The sequence below is a fragment of the Coturnix japonica genome, chromosome 15, assembly GCF_054131305.1.
Source record: "Coturnix japonica strain WE chromosome 15, WE-NBRP24, whole genome shotgun sequence".
Classification (NCBI taxonomy): domain Eukaryota; kingdom Metazoa; phylum Chordata; class Aves; order Galliformes; family Phasianidae; genus Coturnix; species Coturnix japonica.
Window position 1 is genome coordinate 3,262,432 of NC_140677.1, and position 23,544 is coordinate 3,285,975.

Genomic DNA, 23,544 nt, shown 5'->3' on the forward strand with positions numbered 1-23,544 from the left:
TCTCCCCTGCAAATTGCCTATTCCTCACATACCGCAGTTTCTCATAAAGCTGGTGACTTTCTTGCACTAAAACCTGCTCAGTGGGAACATGAGCAGAACAGAAACCATATTTTAAGCTTTCAAAGCATGAAGCACCTGGCTTCTACCTAACCTACATGAAAGGAGCTGATCCAGATGCTGCAGTAAGGGCTAATAATTATCCCAACATACTTATCAGTGTATATGCAATAGCCAAGACCAAAACCATTTTTCTTGAGTAACGCATGGCTTCTTTTCCAGATCACTGTAGCTAGATGCATGGGCTTGCTCTGTATTTCATCCTGTATTCACATTAGCCTTCCTTTAAGATGACCTCTGTTCCTAATCTCATTTCAGTTCAGTTAATATTTAATTGTGATCATAAGACTGACTTAATGCTCCAGGGAGAGTCAGGAAAAAAAAGTAATTACTAGGGAAATATTGAAGGAAAACAAAGAATCATTAAGAGAGGACATGAGTTCCCACAGCCAGCCTACCCTCATTGACTTCTCCAGAGCAGTTTCTGTTGCTCAACAAGTTCAGGAATTCAGTCGTGGGGAAGAAACTAAAGAAAAAAACAACCAATCAGATTAAACAGTGATGAAAAACATGAATAAAATCACTTGTATGAGGCCAGGTTTGCAGTGCTGGGACCTTGCACCAAGCTTAGTAATGGTTCTGGTGCAATGTCAAGGCACCACAGAAAAGGGACCAATGTAACTTAGTTTAAGGTGTTACCAGCTGTACCTGGTGTCCTCCAGCAGCTGTAACCATTTGGGAGCCCTTACTGGGACAAGGTGAGCACCAGGGTTTGGAATTTGGAGCCTTGGGGCCATAAGGATGATTTGTCAGGTTGTTTTAGGATTGGATTCACTCATCTCAGTTGCCCACCTTGCACCACTCTTCCCCCAGGAGCTGCTTCCTAACTGGTTTCTTGCACCATCCATGAGTAATTTGTTGGGTGTTTTCTTTCCTTCCTTGTTGGCACACATTATGCAAGGGGAATTGACTCTTGTGACTCTGTTTCTCAGATGTAGCTGTTCTGTGAATCAAAAAAGCCTTCTTTGGGCAGTGTACTCTGTCAGATACGATGTGAACAGGCAGAATCCCCTCTGAATACAAAATGAGTTAAAAACTAATATCACTTTAGCCCCAAGAAATATTGGAGATCTCCATTTTCTACTTAATTTGCCTTTCACTGGTGGATTGCAGATGTGGGCAGTGCTTGTCAGGTTATATATGTTATATCTTAATAACGGGCAATAAAGCAAGCTGTCCTGCATGAGGGAATGCATTAATCTGACAGCTTTCTGTCTGAAATAAATAACAATGGAGCATTGTGAAAATAAAATGAGTTTGTAAACAGGCACTCTCTCTCTTAGGAAAAACAACCTCCTTGATTGTTTTATGCTAATGCTCTGAACTACTGGAAAGCAATAAAAAAGGATACATTTAGCAGAGATATAACTGAATGTACATGCTTGTTCTTTCATCAAGTCAGTTTGATAAAGAGGGACACTACTTGTCTTAAATCTGATGCATATTCAGTGCAAGCTACAAAATGGAGGGAGGAAAAAAGTAATGCCACTTACCTGTACCTCCAGGTATCGGTTTTACATTCTTAGAGCTTTATTTGTGAAGACCTTTCTTCTTTGCTTTCCTGGTGCACACACAGTTGAGGTCTTGCTGGGAAGCGAGATGGGCAGCCAGTAAGGAAGGTATGGGCATCTGCCTTTTCCCAAGCTCAAACCTGTTTCAATGGCCTCAGCAAGAAGAAGGGAAGCTTCCTGCACCTAGCTGAGCCAATGCCCTTCACCTGTGGGAGCTGTAACCATTTAGAAGTGCTGTTAACGTCTCACCTTCTTGGTTGAAAGTCCTTCCTGCAGCTAGCAAAGGTATTTGGCCGCAGATGGAAGTCCTGCTGCTGCCCATAGGATTGGTTGCAACCACACCTGGCTGCAGGACAAGGAGATGCACACAGGCACTGCTTGGCAGCCCTCCCAAAGCCCAATGTCCCCGCCATGCCCTTGGCAGACAATGTTCCCTCCAGGCTACGCTCCAGTCTCCCGAGCAGCCGCCATCTGCCAATTCAGCGGGGGTTCTGCTGGGAGCTGCACGTTGCTCCTAACACAGCGTGAGCCGAGAGCAGCAGCTTCTCACTTCTGACAGAAAAACGCAGCTATCTCTTGGAGATCTCTTTGCAGGTCACCACAAACGCAGGCAGCTGGAGTCTGGGATAACCAGAGCCTGCCACCAGTTTTGGATCCGGTGTCACGTTGTCTTCTTCCCGACAGTGGCTGCATGTTGCTGGACCTCTGACTTGTCCCGTGGTTCACTCTGTGCATGGAATAGTTCCCCAACCCAAATCCTGCTACTTCCATAAGCAGATTCAAACACCTTTCCTCTTCACTATCTCTTTCATGGGTTCCCTCCTCCAATATCAGTTCACACTCACTCACTGCCACATCACAGTGTATGCCATGACACTTCTTATAACTCAAACAAGTTTGTACATTTAACATATTCTCTTGAGCTTCTTGCTGATATTTTTTTTAAGGTCAATAAGTATCTTCGTATCTTTGAAAGTCTCTGTTTTAAGGGACAAATATTGGAGATTTGCCAGTAACGCTGGGAACACGAGCATTATGGAGCGTTACTAAGACACATGCTTCCCAATGCACCTCGGATTATTTTCTTACCCTTTAAGAACATAATGAGTCCCTTGAGGTCTGGACCATGCCTGCTGTCTGTGCTGTGCGCTCTTCATGCCACTCAGCGATTAATTCCCCTTTGGATGGCAGAACGTCACATCACTGCAAGTGCTGAAAGAAGAATCGAATGCATCCCATTAGCAGAGGATGCAGCCTCTAGATGTTCACTAACTCAGCCAATGACAATTTAAAGTCAAAACAACTCCCAGGAAGGGGGGACAAACCAGAGCCATCCTTTAGCAAAGAGCCCCTTTGAGAGGGGTCACATCCTTCCCAGTTTGGGCAGTAGGGACCTCAGCGACCACCCTGCCCTGCTGCAGGGCCCAGCTCTGCACAGCCACACAGCACTTCCAGCACACAAACTGACTTATTTCAGGCACCATGCACCAACTGCTCAGTAGCTCTCAGTAGAAGCACAGATTGATTTTTCACCATCACCAAGGAAACTGAATTCTCCCCTAAGACCAAAGTACCTGGGTGTGCCATTAATGGAGCAGGCAGGGAGGCCTTTGGTGGCACCACTCTCTCCAATGATTTCTGTTCCAGGGATCTTTCTGTGCTGGAACACGAGCAATGACCTGTTCCATCAGCTGAAGGCATTAAAGGAAACGAGGCAGAGAAAATAAGGGAAAGCCCTCTCTTTCAGCGTCTTTTATGATACAAATACTAAATCATTTTCCCAACGGAGGATCTGCAAAGGAGTCTATCGAACAGGACATACGTTTAACAAGGATCCCTCTCATTAGAAATCATTTCATTTTTGTCTCACTTTCTACCATTGCCCCACACCGAGGCACTAAAAGTTACAGTTGTCACAACACTAATTTATCTATTCAAACACTGGAGCTCTCTGCTGATTGAATGAGTTCTGCAGCAAGAACGGATTATTTCATCAGCTGCATCTATCTGACTTTCATCGTTTTATGGATATCAGAAAGGAACTGACAGCAGTGACAGAAAGCACAGCCTAACAGTGCCCTGACGGCAGTTTCAGTGAGACAGGAAAATACTCCTGCAGCCAAAACCTTCTGCTCATGTATGGAAAACCAACATCCTGAGCTTTCGTGTTGCCTTGGAAACATGAAATATAAATGCTATTAATAAATTATTTTCAAGCAACCACAGTATTCAGTGCTGGGAGCCTGATCTGAGTTTCTCTGATTCCCCCCTTCTATCTGAGGGGAAAAGCAAACAACAACAAATCTCAGCCAAGTTCCATTTGTGCTTGAGTTTCCAGAAAAGCTACCCCAAGTTTTTTGATGGGATCCCCACAAACAACAGGTCAGCCGTAGCTCCCTTCACTCAAAACACCTGTGTGCCCAGGGCCTGGTCTGCAGCACGGGGCCATCAATGGGAGCACAGGGCACGACCACCCCAGCCCGCAACAGCAGCAGCGCATCGTGCTACACAAACATTGCAGTGCTATTTTCACATACTTGGTCCCAGGCTATTTGAAGCAAAACATTGCTCACTGCGGGACTTCCTCCTTCATTTAGCCATTCCTTTTTAAAGACCCGTTCATAGGGGGTGAGTTTGAGTTTTCTTTCCATTGCCAAACTTCACAGATTCTTCTGACTCCTTCCAAAGGCTGAACTGGCTACAAGAAGACCAGATAAAAGGGGAAAGAAAGCCTTTAATCTAGAAGCACAGCAGTATTTATATAACACAAGATAAGCTCAAACTTTTCATATCTACCATATAGACATGCTTAAGAGAAGTGTATTAAAATAGGCCATTTTCAATTTGATTGGGGGGGGCAGGAGACTTTTATAGCTACTGTAAGAGGAAACAAGGCTGGCAATGGAATCAGCACTCCTTGCAAAGCATCTAAATGAAAAGCTCAGCATTTTCAGGATTTCCTGCCTGAAGGAGAACAATCTCTTGGAGCCATTTTCACACACAGGAGGAAAAGAGGACACAGAATCCTACTGCAGCCTGGAGCTAATGTTTCCTTAGGGCTGGACACCAAGGATCATGAGGAGCCCTCCTGAATAAGTCAAAGGTCCAGATGTCAGCTCCTCAACTGTGATAGCAAATTTAGGCAGCAGTCTACTAATAGGACTGATGACACAATGTACAAATTGATCTGGAGTTGATCTATGGCAGAACTATAATAAAAATGAGGGGTTTCTCAAGAATTCTCTTTTTAGCCAGCTCTGGTAAACTCAGAATAATGGGAAGTTCAATACATGTATTGATATTTATTCTAACGACTTCATCGTCTGTCCTTACGGATGCACTGAAACCAAACACAGAACTGCTTCAATATCAAACACCCGCTTCTGCCTGCCCTCAGCAGGAGCAAAGCTATCCATCCTGTAGCTAATTAGCTATCGTCTATAAAGCAATGGGAAGGGCCACGCTTTAATTTAGACCCATCTGGAAAAGGCTTTCTTGAAACGATGAGACTTATGTCATATTTTGCATCTATCAGAGCCAGAGGTTTCCCAGTGGAAGCCATCTATCATTGATAACAGCTGCCAGTCCTCAAGATTATCAGTTATAGTTCTTAATGACCACACCAAAGGCTCAGGAGGCAGTGACTGTCACCTGCCTTAGGAACACCATGGGCTAATGTGAAAAAAAAACCATGTGCTGAGACAAGGAGCGAGGCAGAGTCCTACAGGTCAGAGCCCTCCTTTGCTCCCACTGCTGCCCACAAGTACCTGAGCTCTCGGCTCTGTATCTGAGTGAAAGCTGAAAGCTAACAATGTGCTGATCGAGCCCTGTCACACACACCGCACGGTCACAACCACAATTTCAAGGCTAAATTGCTGCAAGCTGCACTTCTCCAAATCTCTGAGGAGTCTCAGAATACAGCAGGACTTGGGTCTGATTTTTTCCCCTATTCTATGTAGCTTCAGTTCATTTCCGAAGTGCTGCCTGCTCTATTCTCTGGTTACAGAGCAGCTGAAGTGCAGTCAAACATGTCCTGCTGCTTCTAAAGCAGCTTCTGTCTCACTGCTCTTATCTGGGCAGCACAGGGCCGGGTCCTGCTTCTAAGGAGAAAAACAGCTTACATCACTTCTGATGCCTCACATTGTCAAAATAACCAGACAAGCTTAAAATACAAGCTGACACTGCTAGGAACTACGTGCTTAAAGTGCTGAATTATACAGTAGTGGCACAGAATTGGAAATACTTGAAATTATAAGAGAAGAAAAATGCAAGATATCAGAGAAATGTCAAACCTTTTCTGTATTTCACCCATCAATGACGCATCATACGTTGCTGTAAAGACAGAGGATGACAATGGCCAGGAAGCCCCAACAAGTGTCAAGCCAACACAAGCCAGCTGCAGGACTGGTGGTGCATCACAGGAACATGTGTAAGCTGTAGGGAACCGAATCACCAGGCAGCTGCTCCTCATGGGCACTGGAGACATTTCTCACTGGAGATGTGAATAAAAGCATTTGGGTCTGATTCTCTTCACGTGCAGGACACCTAACGCTGCATGAGCACGGAGCTTACACACGGAGAAAAGAGATGCCAAGAGGCCCTGGAGCATCACTGCTCTCAGAGGTAAATCCTGCAGTGAAAACTTCAGGATCTACTCGCTCACATGGATGAGGATCACTGTACAAGATACATGCCCAGAAAACCAAGGGAGTGATTGGCTGCTTTCTACAAACCAGAGAAGACGCTGAATGCCAAGTTTCAGATGGGCATCATGCATTTTAGAAATTAAAATACATGATTTTTTTTATCCACACCAGCTGGGTTTCTGTCTGTGGGAACCTTCCTCTTAGAGAGGCTCCTTTCATGGAAACAGCAGGGCAGTGTGTGGTAACAGCATGAAATGAGGGATCTCAAAATGCAGAGATGCTCTGCAGAAAGCACCACATTTGCATCTTAAGCTACATCTATTCCCTGAATGCTCAGACATATGAAAGTAACCCTGGACTCCTAGTTAGCAGCAGATCTTTTTGTTAAAGGTCGTGCATGCTTGGAGCATTTGCACAGAGCAGCGCCGCTCAGCTCTCCCTGGAAGCACAGCACCGTGCTGAGTTGTGCTGGGTTGCGTCCTGCTGCAGTGGGCAGAGAACCCAGCACACCGGGATGTTGTGAGATACAGTGCTCTGATAGTGCTGCCCTTGACACGTGTCAAAGCTGCAAGGGCTGACTGAGCCTTTCTAGTCATGTAAATGCAGCATGAGTGATAAGCAACTGAACAAAACCCACCGTCCTTATCACAAGACTAAATTCCGGTAGGAAACCTGAGACACCTAAACTCAATTTGAACCTTTTCCACTTTCAGGACTCAGACTTACTTTACAGCAGGTTGCTCGGGAATTGCTGAGCACTGCAAGGTTCTCCTCAACTTCTCTGAACTGCCCACAATTCCACTTCCTTCCTTCAGCAGCCTGGAGAACAGGGAGAGAAACAAACAGGTTACAACCCTTGTCAGCTCCCCAGTGGGATGTGGTGATGCAGCAGTGTGTGAGGAAAGGGGTGGACTGTGTGCTGGATTTATTGACACAAACACTGGTCTCAGTTATTGACTTTTCTGATGCAAAAGACACTGGCAGAAAAATTATATGTATGCAGAATGGATAAGAGCTGAGGGTTTGCTTTAGCCTGTCAATATACACAGGACTTGAATGAGCATTGGTTTGTTTAGGGTTTGTGATTAAATTGATATGGCTTATGCCTAATTATACTGCTGATATAGATTGGCAATTAAGTGGCAGTAAGGAAGCCGAAGCTAACATTTCCAGTCACCTGCCACCCACTGGGGAGCAAACAGGGAAGGACCCTGGGGGGTGATTTAAGGAAACCCTACAGAGGTTATTTCTGCAGTTCACTGACATCACAAGAAGCATCATCCCCTCCAACGCTGGATTGTGAATCCTAACGCCACGAGGCAGAGGGCAGATGGAGAGGGAACAGCTCTGCTCCCACATGTCAGTGACAGGTACCAGTGCTGTGCACAGAGGCACTGAACACCTGGGCTTCCAGCACAGCGGCACCCAGAGGGACTCAACCTGTTTCTAGATTCCTTCATTCCCCTCCCTCCTCCTCTCACGACACAGTTTCTCCCAGAAGTGGAGGGAAGTGCCTGACCTCTGAAGAATATTCTGTTGAAGACGGGCTTGGATTGCTCAAAAATCCCAGTTGTGCTCACTCAGCAATTTGTTTGGGGGTGAGCTCAGGTCTGACAGCAGCAGCTGGCAGGTGCACAGCCGGTGCCACCAAACCAGACTTGCTTTTCCAAAAGCTCAGCAATGCAGAGTATCCACCTGGGGTTCTAGAAGACTCGGCTTCTGGCCCCGATTCCCTTGCACGAATGCATTCCTGCCTTGCTCTACTGGCTTCACAAAAAGCTGACGCTATTGAGGTCCCTGGTGTGCTGAAACCACTACCCACCTTATAGAAGAACACAACTAAATTGCTTGGAGTTTGGATTCTTTATAGCTGTTGTTGGTCTGTAACATTGTAAAGCCCACTGAACTTCTGCCATACAGTACAAGACCATGCTCAGGATAAGGCCATATGCTAAGAGGGAAAGAGGAATAGGAAAAGGGATCCTCCTTTCCTTCCTTCCCCTCAATAAATCCATACCTGGCTATCATGCTGGCTCACAAAACCCAGTGCTGCTTGGCACCCCTTGGCATCACCTCTCAGCTGGTCCTTGGGCTGACCATAGAGCTGGTACCAGCCTGGTACTTAACAAGGAGGAAAATGCTGCTGATGGGCATGGCTGAACTTCCCCAGCGCTCCCTCCCTTCCCAGCTATATCCCTCTGTGATTGTTGCACTAAGTTCCTCAAGTGCTACTGCTCCCTTCAGGGTGCAGAGCAGAAGTTACACAAAGCAGAAGCATCCCTGTGTGCAAGTCAAAAATCATTTTACGTACAGCACAGAAACGTTTGTAGCTCACAGTGGCTGAAACAGGGTTACATAAAATCACAGCTAGTATAAAAGAAATTGAAATAGAGGCAAAAATATAACAGCTACAAAATGGAAATATTACTTTTAAACCCATTATTTTATGAGAAACGTAGTCACGTGGCATTTAATCAATTAACTACGTCAGGACTTAGCACATCTGTTAAAAATCTGCATGGGCAAGATAACAAGAAAAGGCTTTGAATGACTCTCACCTTCGGTACACACTGCAGCTGCACAGGCTCTCCAGCACAAACAGCTCTGTGTCCTGCAACACACCAGCAGCATGGCCAGGGGCAGAGCAAAGTGAAGGGAGGAGAGACAAGAGGTGATACACCACAGGGTCAGTATTTTGGGGAATACAGAAGTCACTGCCCTTAGCAAAGGCCCTAACGTGGGCAACATGAGCTTGTACAAGAGGCTGCAAGGCTTGTACAAGAGGTAGGCGATGTCTGCATCTTGATATAAAGCAAAAGGAACAATTCTTACAACCTATGGCCAGCTTGGATGAGGGCTCCACATTTGTTATCTGCATTTAAAACTCAATTAGTTACACATAACATTCAAAAATGTAAAGTCAAGTAAGAGACAGAGTGGAAATACTTACCGTTTGTTACTCCAGTTAAAGAAGGGGACTTTAGAAAGGAAGGGCAACGCTATTTCCAAACGTACAGCTGTTAATGGCCCCAAAATGGATGCACAAAAATAAATAACAAACACTGAAGGTGCAATACAGAAAAATCTGGCTTAACATGCAAGACAACCATATAGATCAGAAATCCTTGCCCAGAACACACAACGCCTTTACAGGGTCACAAAGTTGGAAAAAATCCTTATTGATCTCCTTTGCTTTTCTCTGCAGCAGCCAATGGGGAACACAGGGCCAGCCCAGCCACCAGGAGGGCTGGTCAGTGCCACCCACCCTTCCCAACCCCATGTAAGTGTGGATGAACACACACAGAAGTGAAGGCCGATGCACACTGTGTCCGTGTGCAGCCGTGCCCTGCTACGTGCAGTAATGTATGGGCTGACAGTTACCAAGCAGGTGTTTAAAAGACATCTGTGAGCAGTTCTGCTGTAGTCTAATTAGTGCTCTAATACATATTACAGTGCAGAGTCATCATTATTTCCTCTTCATTAGCTGCTGATATATAATGCATCTTACGAAATCTTATAACCATTTTCTTTTTTTTTTTTTAAATAAAAGAAAACCAAGACTTTATTTCTCCCATTAACATAACAAAGGCAAAAGGAATATGATTAATGCATGCCATCTAAACTGTGTGCATTAAACATGAAAAAACAATGCACCATCTCAGCACAATGTGCATTCACAAACCTTAAAATACACTTGTCAATTTTAACTCTTGCACCCAAACAAAATGGTGCTTCAGAAAGAAGCAACAGAAAAACAAACCATTCTTGTCTCATTATCTTTGAGCAATCACAGTTCCTTATTCCATTTATTTGGAAAGACAGAGACCACAAAGTCCCCTAGGATGCTTCAATATCGTTCCAGGCATGGTAGGGCCTGGCAGACACAGAGCACAAGGATTCACCCCCTGCAGGCACTGCTTTAAGAGCCCTCTGTGCCTGAGCACACAGCTGTGGATGGGCACTGCTGAAGCACCAGCCCCTTTTTCACCTCACAAGTCAACTCTCCATCAAACGTGTTGAAAAGTGACATGAACTCTGGTACCAGAGGAGCCAGCAACTATTACAGCGTCTGATCCCCCAAACTCAACACAAAACTGCCCCACTCCCCACCTCCTGTGACAGAGTCACAGCAGATGCCTCACAAAGCAATCCCCGATGAGCTGTAACACCAAACATCAACATCACTGCACCAACAAATGCTGGGACAGACGCTGAGTAAGTCTCAATGCCCCCACTTTACAGACAGGGAATCAGCAGCTAATTGGTTAAACAATTTAGCATGGGTTGCTCAATAGAAAAGTCTCAGAACCTGGGTGGCAATCTACAGATCTTGTCTCCTGCTACAGTCTTCGTTTAACTTTGGTACCAGCACTTTAATTACTTTCTTTTGTTGTTCAAGACAGAAGCTCAAGCATAGCAAATAGTATAAACAAGTGTGCAAAGCTTAAAAGAATTCTTGATGAGATTTTGTCTCCTTTGCTACAAACATCCAGGACAAAGAGGGAAAGGTTGAAAGCAGATGGGCAAATGACTTTTCTTGGTTTGATTTTACAGGGTTTCTCTTATTTTTACTATTAGCCAAGAACGCTCTGAAGCTTCCAAAGGAAAGGGTAACGGTGTCAGGAAAATTTAACATGTACTTGAGATGAATTCAATGCAGCTCTATTAGCTTCAGTTCTGCTCTTTTCTATACTTGTTTGGTTTTTTTTCCTTTAAGACACGTTTACATCTCAATTTAAAGAAACTACTGAACCACACGTAACTGGAGTGCTGTGCTGTACCTTGAGGCACACCAAGGAGCCAAGAAGCACAGCAGTTTGATAACATCATAATACACGACGGACATAACATTTGATTTCATATATTGATCACTCTATTTACAGTTAGTTGACTAAGCACAAGTTTACCATCAGTGCTGGTCCTTACCCTTGTTCTCTATAGTGAATAAAACTGGCTGAAGCCTAAGTATGGGAAAGCAATCATGTTTTATGACCTTAGAAGTGATATCCATCCCCAGTAATGAAGCATGAAGGTTTAAGAAAAAAACCACACACAAGAGCAGTCCGTGCAGTTATACCAACTGGTCTCTCGTCTAGGAGTTAAAAATGATCTTAAGTGGATACTTAAAAGAAAAGTATATTTAATTGAGGTTAACCTCCAACTGTAAGAAAGTTAGAATGACTGCTTGTTTAATGTCACTGCCAGGTACATCCCTATTTACTAAATGCAAAGACAGTTAATATTTTGGCAATTTTTCTTCCCCTTCCATCCGTTCAGAGGCCGCAGACACACTGCATGCAATGCACACAGGTTTGCACACCTTTTCTCTGTGGGACTTCTGAAGACGTTCACACACATCCACTCCAACCAGCACGCTCACAGCACACAAGGAAGTAACCACAAAATCAATTAACACAGCAGTTGTTTCTGCAGTCTAAAGTCTAATTACCCATGCGACGCTGGTGGCTTTCAGGCTAACAGAAATACACCATTTCTGTTCAAACTTGGCCATCTTTTCCCTTCACACACCCAAGAACTACAAAGCAGTGTTGGAGTATGTAGGGGAAGGTGTGAGGTGATTCTCACCCACTCTCAGCTAACTGAAACATAGTAAACCCAACCAGAACCAACAACCAGACCCCTGCCGGGACAAGGGCCTGTGCCCACACCCTGCCTTCCTGGGCTGGGCCCTTGAATGGCTCCATGCCCATGTATGGGCTCCACAGACATGTAGGCTCCAGCTATGGATGCTGAGTCTTAACAACAATTCTAAACATTATAATTAGTTCATATATTTCAGATTTACAGTGGCCTTTGTGTAAAAATATTTTGCAGTCGAATAACTGTGATTCTCTCTATGTAAAATAGGCAACATCAGTATAATCCTTAAAATCTAATAAAGATTCCATCAGGGTAAAATCATTATCCTCAGGCAAGAAAGAACCAATTCAATTATGATGTTGGTTGAAAAATCGAGGGTGAAAAGTTGTAGTACATATTAAACTTGAGGCTGGAAAAGTTGTAGTACATATTAAAATGGTTACTACAAAATTTGTGCATCCAGGCTAACAAATGCTAATATGTTCTTTTGTTACCTTCCAATTTATATGATTCATGTAAGCCTGCAGCAAGAGAAACTTGCTTTAAATTTCATCTACGTTAAAAAATAGCAATGCAATTAATTGTAAAGTTATTAGCATTCATGTCTAGTTGTGTTATTAAGCTGTACACATCAAATCTGGTAGTACAAGTACAGAAATGTCATAATGAAGTAGAACAGCATTTAATCAGAAGAATTTCTAAAGGTCATCAGAGCATCATATAAATCCATCCATGCATGACAGCAATATGAAATAAATAACTGAAAGAACACAATGAGAATAAACTTCAATCTTTGAGCTTTGTTTCCAATAGTAGAAGAATTAGCTAAATTTCACGCTGAGAGCACAGCTAACAAAAAATGCTGAATTCTGTAGCTTTAATTAATGAAAGACTAATAAGACGTAGATAAGGAATGTTACACAAGGGAGCTAACGAGGTATGTACACTGATAGCTTCCAATGAACAGCTGATCTCATACGTCTCCGTAAAACCGAAAGGAAGTGTTCTGTTCAGCTTTTTCTTCCTCATTAGCCAGATGAGCCCTAAATGATTCCGTTTAAACAACCAATGATTTATTAATATTTTTTTGCGTTCAACAACAGTTTGACTGCTCTAGGGCACATATTACAGGCCTGATGCCTGGCAATGCCAAACATTGGATCCATTTTCCTCTTGTAAGGAAGCAAAAGGTTCCACTCAGTGGGGCTCAACCCAATGCTCTGAGCCCATTGCCCTTCCCAGAGTGATTTCTACATTGGGTGGTGATACCAAAATCTCGCAGCCAGCGTAGTAACGCTACAATCCTAACCTATACATCATACATCCACCAAGGCAAGGCATGACATGTGCTAGGAGGATATTAAACTGTCATTTTCCATTTCCTTATTTCATTTATTCTCTCCAAGCCCTATCAAGGAAACTATTATTATTATTATTATTATTATTATTATTATTATTATTATTATTATTATTATTATTATTATTATTATTTTAAACGCTAATAAATGACTGCACAAAGCAGCAGACAACTGCAAAGGCTGACTACATTCTCATGGATCACTTTCAAAATACATATATTTTTTAATTCATTAGCATCTACCCTTAATGAAAGATTTTATAAGCACAGCCAGGTTTCCCAAGGAACCATCCCAGCAGTGTTTACTGAATCAGCAGGAAAACTGAACAAACAAAATGAAATCAGAAAAGAAAAACGCTCTAAATGAAAGTGAGAGGAGCTGAAAAGGACCGTGAGATTATAATCTTAAATTAAAACCACAGTGAGGGGAATATAAAAGATATTCTAATCACTACATCCAATTAAATAAAGTAAATCACTAAAGCATGTTAAGTACCTTAACTATTATAATAATTAAGAATCAAACAGAAATGAAGCATCTCAGAGAGGCCGCTGATGCGTGGGCTGCATGGCTTCCAGTGGTGGGGAGGCAGGGAGCTGTGTAGGGCCAGCTGTGACCCACTGCCAGGTGAGGGGCTCTCCAGCTCAGGACAGCATTGCTGTGAGCACAGCACTGCTGTCTTGCCAGCACTGCATCAACAATCTCAGCAACATTGGCATATTCTGACCACAACCCAGTGAAGATGGTCATCTTCACAAGCCAGATCTGGGAGCGTTGGTGACAGACATTTTGATTAGTGAAAATAGCACCCAAAAAGCACAATTTAGATGTACAGTTTACCTCTCAAGGTACCTTTCCATCTTCTCTACCACAGCTGGAGCTGTAAGCTTACTGACACACAAAAAACACTTCCAGAGTGATTTCCAGTAAACTTCTTGCTTCAGGGTTCAAGATCACCCTTGCTTATAAAGGACCAATTTCTCTTAAATTCTACAAGCATGGGGTTTGCTTGCCTTCAAGAAAGCTAACCTTTCTGAAGCTAAGCTGAAATGATGAGAAAGTTGGAGTCAAAAGTCTTCTTTGCACAGACAAAATACATTCATATTTGGCACGGATGAGTCCTAGGGAGGGAACTGGTCCTGCTGGAGCACTTTGCTGCTTGAAGACCTTCTGGAGGACAGGGAGACATTTTCACAAGGGGCAGAGAGCACAGCGATGGAGGTACCATTTTGTGCTTTGTTTCCTTGTTGTTTGGCCAGTTCTGTGGCCCTGAACATTATAAGCAGCCCCCAGTAGCGTTTCAGCCACAGGACCCTACTCTGCAGAGAGGAATAATACTGTTTGCAGGTCGGGGTACATGCTGGATTTTCAGGGCATACAATTATTTTTAACAATTCTCCTTCTATTTTCCCTTTGCATATCTTTTTTACCTGGCAGAAGTTTTCTGAATATAATACCCTCTAATAAAATAAAAAGAACAAAAGAATCAGTGAGTTTGTTCTCTTTGTTGTTCCTATTTGTTTTCGCCATAAGAAAAACGCACTGAAGTGCTCAGGGTGGGATTTCATACATTGTAATTTTACCTCCAGAATGTAATCTCTCCCACACTGCACTGCATGAAAAGGAAGAGAATACAGCAGTAATGTGCTTTTTTTTCATTCCTACCACTTCTTTATTGCTGGCAAATAAATACAATTGCACATCATGCACAACAATACGCGCTAAAATTACAGAAACTACAAAACAGCTGCAGTGTATCTAAGTCCATTTGAGAACCATCAAGCCTCCATTAGTGTAAAGAAGAAAAGAAAGAACTTACAGAGGCACGTCTGCTCTGGCAGCAAGGAAGAGCTGCACCCTGAGGCAGCCAGCACCAAAGCCGAAGGAAGGCTGCAACACTCCCACCCTACAATTGTATTTACAATCCTACATTTAACAATTTCATTTTCACAAATTTCACCTCAGAACTCCTTCCCAGAGGGTCAGCAGCCATCAAATGTGTTTCACCTCCCACCATGTAGAGCTTCACTTCCTCGTGTCTCAATTTTGGTCTGCTTTATCTTATCACCTAATACATCTGAAAGTCATTCACTGTTCCATGCTATTATCACGCATTTGAGCAGTATCCCTCAAGGAGCAGCCTCATATAGGGCTATTAAAGCCTGACAGCTCTCAGCTCTTCCTTCACTGCTGGATTTGGTTGGGCTGATGGACAACAGTGCATAACCACTGAGCATTCCCTGCCCAGATCCAGCCTCTTTTCAGGCACCATCCATAAACTCCTCCATAACTGCTCTGTCTTGTCTTTCCCTAGACTATCCCAACAGTGAGAAATCTGCTTCTTTCAGCAATATTTTAGAGGTGTGGTATCTCCTAAGTGAGGACAGCTTCCCCAAGGGCAGGGCAGGAGAGCTGGGGCAAGCAGTTACTCAAGCACCTTGACCAGAAGCGTGCTTCTATCAGGACTTCACTTAAAAAATTACATTTTTCATCTGTTTTTTTTTTTTTTTTCAGCTCTTCAAAAATATATCCTCATTAGCAGAATTCTAGAAGTTCTCATTATATATCCTAGTTTTCAAGCAAAGTAAATTGTGATCCCAAATGCTACCCAGTAACAGCAAGATCTTTCAGAGTTCCTGTATACAGCACTGCTCTTCCCATCCAATTTCCAATAAAGTATTTCCATTTTTATATCTGAAATCCCAGAAATGGCACTAGAGAAACCTGGCATTTCACTCTTAAATTTAATACAAACTATTTTGCTCAGCATGAAAGCATTTTAAAATGACTCCAGTGCAGGCTGTGGTTCACTCTGTTGTATTTGGTGAGCTTAGTATGTCCATGGCAACTGATGAATATTACTGCTGCTATTGCTATAAATAACAAACCTATTTGGCAAAGTCTGAGATGTAAATATTAAATCCCGCACAAAGGCAATTTTCTGTTCCTTCCTTTGCTCCCTTCTGAGTTAGGAACCTATATTCACCTGTCAGTAGATTATTTCCAAACAGATCTGCAGGTGTCAGAATATTACAGAAACCAGCAAATTCTATTGGCACTGCCTTCCAGAGGGATCTCAGGGCTGGGGGCAGGTGTCGGGTGATGCCCCAACCCCAGCAGAACAAGCAGAGCCCTCCAGCATCCACTAACATGTGTGCTATTCATGGCTTCATTCTCACAAAACGACAGGCTGAGCACCTGCAGTAGCCCACGCGCAACCACATTGCTATTTTGCACGCGCAATTAGGCATAGGGCACACAAATGGAGTTAATCCCCTTCCAACAGATGGTAGCGGCGCCTGCGAGCCCCTCTGGAAGTGCTTTGGAGGCAGCATCAGAAGCTGTTCAATGATGGGTTGTTCCCAACCCCAGACCTCACCCATCAATCCCCCAAACACAGCTGGTTACACCTGACCCAGGAGCTGCTGAGTACCCCAACACAGCAGCCAAAAACCAGCACAGAAGGCATTTGAATCACAAGAAAAACAGCACAACTCCCCTCCTCTGAAGAATTTGCTTGTAGTCCTATTAGTTAAATCTCATCTTGTTAGGCAAAACAGCCTGCATTGAGGTGTGCTGCTCTTGACATTTTGGGATGTGAGTAAACAACGTAAACATGAGCGTGGGTGAAATAAATGGGAATGGCAGAGAACTGCTGCTCAGATGCAGTGTGAAACCCTCAGGCACCGAATGCTACAATTCTTTGTCATAAACACATCAATTACAGTGCTTATATCAAAGCTCTCCATAGATTATACTATTAATATAAAAATGACAGCTGTCATGCAACATATACAGCAATGTCACCCTTTGCAAGCCTACATTACAAACAGGGGGCTGAGTCTGCACAATGTGGGTTCTTGCTCAGGCAAACACTTGATTAAACTCAGCTAAAGACCTCAGAGTTTGTGCCAAGACCGCGCTTGTAATGCAATTTAAGTACATAATTCTCAAACAACTAATTCTTAACATAATACCAAGTAATCAAATTGGCAATGTGAGCACCTGTGGATTTTCTGGTGTACATAACATTACATTTACAGCCACAGAATCGCTGTGAGGTTCACGAGGCCCATCTGTACCTGGAGTGGTTCAATCTCTTCCAACCCGAGGATCACCTCTATGAGGGTCTGTGCATAGATAGATAAGGAGAACACAAACTCTTCCTACACATCCCTCTGTAAGCTGCATCAGCACAGGAACATGGACACTGCTCTACATGAGGGCAGCCAGGGCTGGCTCCAGCTCAGGCAGCTGCTTTGGGAAATGGAACCAACGCAGATGTTGGGGTGGAGGAGGGAAGAGGTCAAAGCAATCAATTGAGAAAAGGCAACAGCAACTGAAGCCCACCATGAAGAATTAAAATGAAAAGCATTTTAATTTGCATATTCAGGTGGTAGCCTCCTAATTACGTAGCATAAACAGGGGGGGAAAAAAACCAATGAATAATTAATCTGTGCTTAACATCAACTTCACTTCTTGCATAATTTTTTACCAGAATATGTGATTCTCATTTAGAAATCACCACGTGGGAACCTGCCTACTCCCACAGTTTGAAAGAAGCTTTGACTTCAAGCTGAATCCTTGAAGCACGTCTCGGAGCACCAAGGCTCTGAGCTGGGCAGGAGAAGCTGAGCCAGGAGAGCAGCACCTCCACTCCTCCCAGCTGTCCCCCTGCAGCACAGCCACAGAGAGCACTAAGTCCGTCCACTCATTAATTACAATTAAATGAGTTAAATACCATTATTGTCTTTAAATTGATGAATTTAAACTGTGTCACCAGTAAGTTAACAGAGGGCAGTTCAATGGCTGAGCTCAGGGGCCCACTGCAGCCTCAGCTTTCTGCTGAGGGTTAAATTCTGCTGCACTCAACACTCCAGTACTTAAATCCTCCTCCGAATTGCCCTGGGCCACTTGAAGTGCACAAACAGATGCCAAATGAGTCTTTCCGTGGTGAAATACCTCTCCAGAGCCCAACCACCTCCCAACCAGCTCTGCACTTTCTTTACGGACTGTTATTGCCTCGTTTCCCAAGTTCCTGCTTTTAAAATCTCTGCTGCTAATTTTACCGACTTGAGGGATTTTTTTGTTTGTTTCTTTTCCACCAGCAACTTTCCCTGACTTCTCTCATTACTGATACCCAAATGGCCACTCCAGAACTGTACCTTCTGCATGTAATGCTGAGTGCAGGAGGACTGCATCGAGTTAAGCTGCAGCTTTCTCTCATCTCTGAGCAGGAGGAGGTCTTTCAGAGAAAATAGCTTTTACTGCCACAAACACTAAGGAAAATTTATCTTTGTTCTTATCTATAGCCTTATCTGCAAGAAAATACCAGCCTGGTGGTTCTATATACTGCTGTTAGTTCTCATTGTCCGGATTAAACACTTCCATTTTTCCATAAATTGCCACACTTCAAATTTTTTATGGCCAATTTTGGAAATGGAAAGCTCCCATGGTTTAAAATTGATCGTGCCTGCGGTACTGGAAGGAATCGTTGCTTCCCAGCTGAACCAAACTGATTGTGAGATGGCGGGAGCACCTCAAAGGCTCACCCCCAAAGGCCACACTGGAATCAGCTCATCTGGCTTATAATCGTCTGGGTTTTTTCACTTAAATTACAGGAAAGGAGTCTGTGAAGGCAAGAGGTGACTGAGCAGGAATCCAGCACCGATTTGACCCAGTATGTGCCCAGAGCTCATTGGATTCCCTGCAGTTCTGGGTGGCCTGCTAGGCTGAGTCCTGACTCTGTGCTTCTCTGCCCAGAATGGGTCCACATGCATCTAACAGAGGAATGCCAGCTCCAACCACCAGGCCCATCCTTACGTCACTGAGCCATGTGCACCCACTGACCCAGCTCAGCAATTAGCTGCTCCAATGTAAATGTGATCTAATCATAGCTGCAGTGCTACCTCCGATTAGAGGAGTCACTTTCTGTTTACATGCTATTTACATAATTGCATGGGGCTATTAAGCATTTGCACCCAATTAAAAGCTGAATCATTCACGGGATAATTCCCTAGTGCTGACCCAAGCTGCTCCCTGTGACAGTTCAGCTCCCAGCACCGCTTCTGCTCAGCGCCCACACCACCAAGCGCCTTCTGATCTCTGTGCTGTCCTGGCTGAGACTGTTATGCACCCCATAAATTCCACAACATGCCAAACTAAAGACCTACAGACAACTATCATTTGGGATGATATACATTTAATTTCAGCCCATAAAGCCTCTAGTGCTTGCCACAGAACCATTCCAAGACAAAAGTTCTGTGTTGGCTAAATAGCACGTGTCCTGCCTGCAGCCTTCAGTTAGCACAGGGCCGGGGCAGACGGCTGGATCTGAACAGAAGAAAACAGGAAGACACAGGATCACAAACTGCTCCCTCTGAGCCTGACTCAGGGCAGAGCTGGCACAGTGGTGGCACAGAGCAGTCAGAATGCTGCTAATGTCCAGTTTGGTGGCATGGTGCATGTGTCTGATATGGCCAGAAGGTCCCTCACAGACCCTACAACACAGGGGCAGAGCTGTGTACATCCCCAGCCCTCTGCCCTTCTCTTCAGAGAGCTTCTACACACTTCTCTGGTGAACCCCTCCTTCCAACACACTGCTGCACCTTTCAGCAGCAACTTGCAACCAAATTTATTTCCATAAATGCACTGAATTGCAGATTACAGTACAACCTTTCCTTTGCTCGCTGCTGTCTCCCCTACGTTTCAGTATTTAAAGCCACTTTCAAGCACACTTTGCTATCTCTCCTCAGCACGCACTGCAAAGCCCCTGTGCAGGGTTTCGATGTGAGTGACTACGGGAAGAAACTGAACAGAGAAATACTGTCACAAAGAAAAAGGGAAAAGAAAGGAAAAAAAAACTGACAAGAGGAAAAACCGACGCTGGAAAAAATGCCAGCCCTGTACAGTCAATCTTCAGGTTGGCAGCAGAAACAGCATTAAGCACAAAAGGAAGAGGGTCTCTGTTGACAGATGTATGCGCAGGCTTAACACAGGGTTGATTAAAAAATAAACAACTATAGAAAAGTCACATTTCTCTCCATTTAGTCTCAGCAACAATCACGGCTGTGACTGTGCAGAGGCTGAGAGCACACAGTCACAGAGACCTTGCCCAGCCCTGCTGACCAGAGCAGGCATTAAGCCCTTCAGCCCAAAGCACCCAGTGCTATTACAGGTTTCCTTTTTCCTTTTTTGAAGGCATACCGCTCCTGTGGCAACAAACCCAAAGAAAGCTGCTTACAAGTTTGGTTGATGCCACAGCAATTCGGTCCCATGGGGTGCAGTAAACACACACCTCTCTGCCATGGCAGCTTTCTACGGATGGCTGCACTGGCACCCAAGTGTCCCAAGAGAGCAGCCAGGCTCATGCCCAGGCTTTTCACCTCTGGGGATGAGGCCATACCTTGTTCATTTTGACAGTCTTCATTTAGCAGTAGCACAACAGCCAGCTGTACTTGTAAAAATTTCTTTGCTGCAGAAACAGGAGCCGTTTTCAAAAGCCCAAATAATTCCATTTTAGTGTCTCAAACAGATAATCACAACATTGATATTTTTCATAAATACCTGTAAGAACTAAGATCTTAAATTGAAAGTAACATGGACTCATTGCAAGGTCTAAAAGAAACGGGACTGGCAAATTGAACTTCTAAGTGTATGCAGAGCTGTAAAAGGTTTTAGAGGTGTAAGGATGCAGGTACTCACCCAGCAGAACTTTTTTTTCCAACTACATTTTTTTTAGCCTTTAAATATACACACACACAAAAAAATGGCTCACTGCTGTATTTTAGAAATAGGAATATGCAGCAAGATCTTTAAATGAGTTCAGATCCCCAACTCCCATACATTTTGCCCACGGCCCCTAAATCATCGGGTGATTTCTGAAATGTTTATCTTCCAGCTAAGCAGTATCAGTTGTCTGAAAACCGTAAGTGCAACAAATATCTGCCATGGTAAATTACCCAGCCAGCACAGTGAGCGCCCAGACACATGATTAAGCTGCCATGGATTAACAAGCAACTACATTTCACTAAGCTGCCTGTACCAACACTTTTAGCCCAATGCAAATTAAGAAAAATGTGTTAGCATGAACATATTTCACCAGGGTCTGAGCCTGCGTTTGTCATGGGCAGAGGACATGCACAATCAGTTATCACAGTGCAGCCAAGCAAGCACTGCACCAGGACTTTGCTTGGAGCTCCAACAACTCCATTAGCAGCACCCAGAGAGCAGCCAGATGTACTTGGGAGCCACTCACTCCGAGACCCTGACCCAGTGTCACTGCAGCATAGTGCTGGGAGGAAGGCAGAGGGCAGGTGAGCGCACAGTGCAGTCAGCTCCTCCCAGCAAAACTGCACAGCTGGGTGGAGAAGGAGCCATTGAACAAGCTAAAGCAGCCTGGTAATAACATGCTAAAAATAATTGAGTAAGTGCATCATCTGTTAGGCTGGGAACTCACTGCCAAGTCGTCCTGGAGTAGGACATGTGTTCCTCCCCCTTCCAAGGCATCCAAGACGTAGATATTGCAGAGGAGTCAAAATAATCTGTGACATACACATTTCCAAGTGGGAGGAGAAAGAAGACTCCCTTATAGACTTCACTTTCACTCAGAAGCTGGTGCTGGCCACTGTGAACAAAAAGATGGTCTTACATGGTGCTGTTCCTATTCCGCTATGTCAGTGTTATGTCTGTGTTTCATTTGTTGCACCTTGTATAAAATCCGGGCTTCTGACCCCAGCAGAGAAGGATGATAACAGTATTTCTCACTTTGTTTTCTGCATAGACTCTTATAAATGAGGGATACGACCCATTCTGGAGATCTCTCCTTTTCTTGCTTTGTTTTTCTCTTCAGCTAAAATAACAGACAAAATGGATTTGGACAGTTTTTGTCAACAGGGAGCTATAGTTAGAGCTGTCTGGGAAATAAAACAGTGGGTTTTTCAACAACAAAAATGTTCTAATGAGCCTTCTGATTCTGCACAAGGATGGAGAGCCAGGCACTGTGCAGCTCCATCCCACGGCAGGCAGAGCTATGGGTCCCAGCCCAAGGAGGGTAGTGAGGAAAGCACTCACTACCAGATCACCAACATAGAACTGCTCCACCCCATAACTGCTTCCCTATGGCCTACAGTCATCCACTCCCCACAATCAATTGCTAATTCAAAGCAAAACCATCCCTAGAGTGCAGAGATTAGCCTGCAAGGCAGGAGCAGAACTCCCCTCTACACCTGCAACCTTTGTATTACATGACTTTTATTTCTTATGACTTGACTCTCAGCCCTCTCCTTACTTCTCCCTTTTCCCTACAAATTTCATCAAAGCTTTTCTGTAATAGCTCTTTCAGAACAGAGTCAGCTCAATGAGCTGCTGGAAGAGCAGAAAACACAGGTCCTGAGGGATTGCTGTTATCCAAGTAGGACGAGGGTGAAGATGAAGTTTTAAGTCAAGTAACTCCAAGCACAATTCAGACAGCACAGAACTAAAGGAGGGCTGAGAATGGGAAGTTGGGAAAGGAGGGGAAGGAGTGATTTAAGCGGGGACAGTTAGTGTCCATCCTGGAAACATCTCAAATCTGCCCAGAGGCAAACCAAACCAAACCAAACCAATTCTTTGCTGGCATTTGGGACACCTGGAAGATATTTTCAGGGTACTTAATTTAATATAAAACAAATGACCCTAGAGCAACAAACAGAAAATTTGCTAGCAAACAAGACAGCTCAAATTATTTAACAGCAGAAGCCAAAATAATTTCCACAAAATCCAGAGCATCTAAAAGCTAATTATATAAGCAAGTACCCAAATATTTCAGCTACCATTTGAAGACCAGAGAGCTGTGTATTCTGTTTCAAGATGAGAGCAGCCAGCGCCTCCCAGGACAGCTGGGCACTGCAATATACCTTTGCCTTTCCTGGCTGCTGGCACATTGCTGGCAATGACCCCGCTTGTCAGCCCACATTCTGCCTCTGTTCCTGGGATGCCCTCAGCTCAACCGTGCCATGCTACCTCCTCGTTTCCATGCTCAGACTGCAGTATTTCAGGGACTGAGGGCTCAGTACACACAAAGTTTTCCTTGCAAAAGGATTTTGGAAGCTGCAAAGTTTGGGACTTGATGGACATGAGATAGAAGAGCTGGCCGTGACACTGTACCTGGGATGGGCAGAGCAGCCCCTGGGCAGCCATCTGGGAGGCTGGCAAGAAGCTTGGGGCTGCACTGTCCAAGCAGATAGTTCTGGCAGCATGAGGAACAGGTTTGGAAGATGCCAGGAACACGTTAGCTGCCAAAAAAGGTTGAGCTGCTGCCTGTGGTCCAGG

At 44.2% G+C, this 23,544-nt stretch overlaps 1 long non-coding RNA gene across 1 annotated transcript in view; it reads right to left on the bottom strand.

The window, feature by feature from the left end:
- Nucleotides 1-4,103: 4,103 nt before the first annotated feature.
- LOC107319780 (uncharacterized) overlaps nucleotides 4,104-23,544 on the bottom strand; it is a 223,745-nt gene continuing 204,304 nt past the window's right edge. Inside the window, exons 4-6 of the long non-coding RNA XR_001557940.2 lie at nucleotides 7,001-7,093; nucleotides 5,921-6,120; nucleotides 4,104-4,326 (exon numbers count right to left, since the gene is read on the bottom strand). This is a non-coding gene — a long non-coding RNA (uncharacterized LOC107319780). The remainder of the gene's footprint in view (nucleotides 4,327-5,920; nucleotides 6,121-7,000; nucleotides 7,094-23,544) is intronic.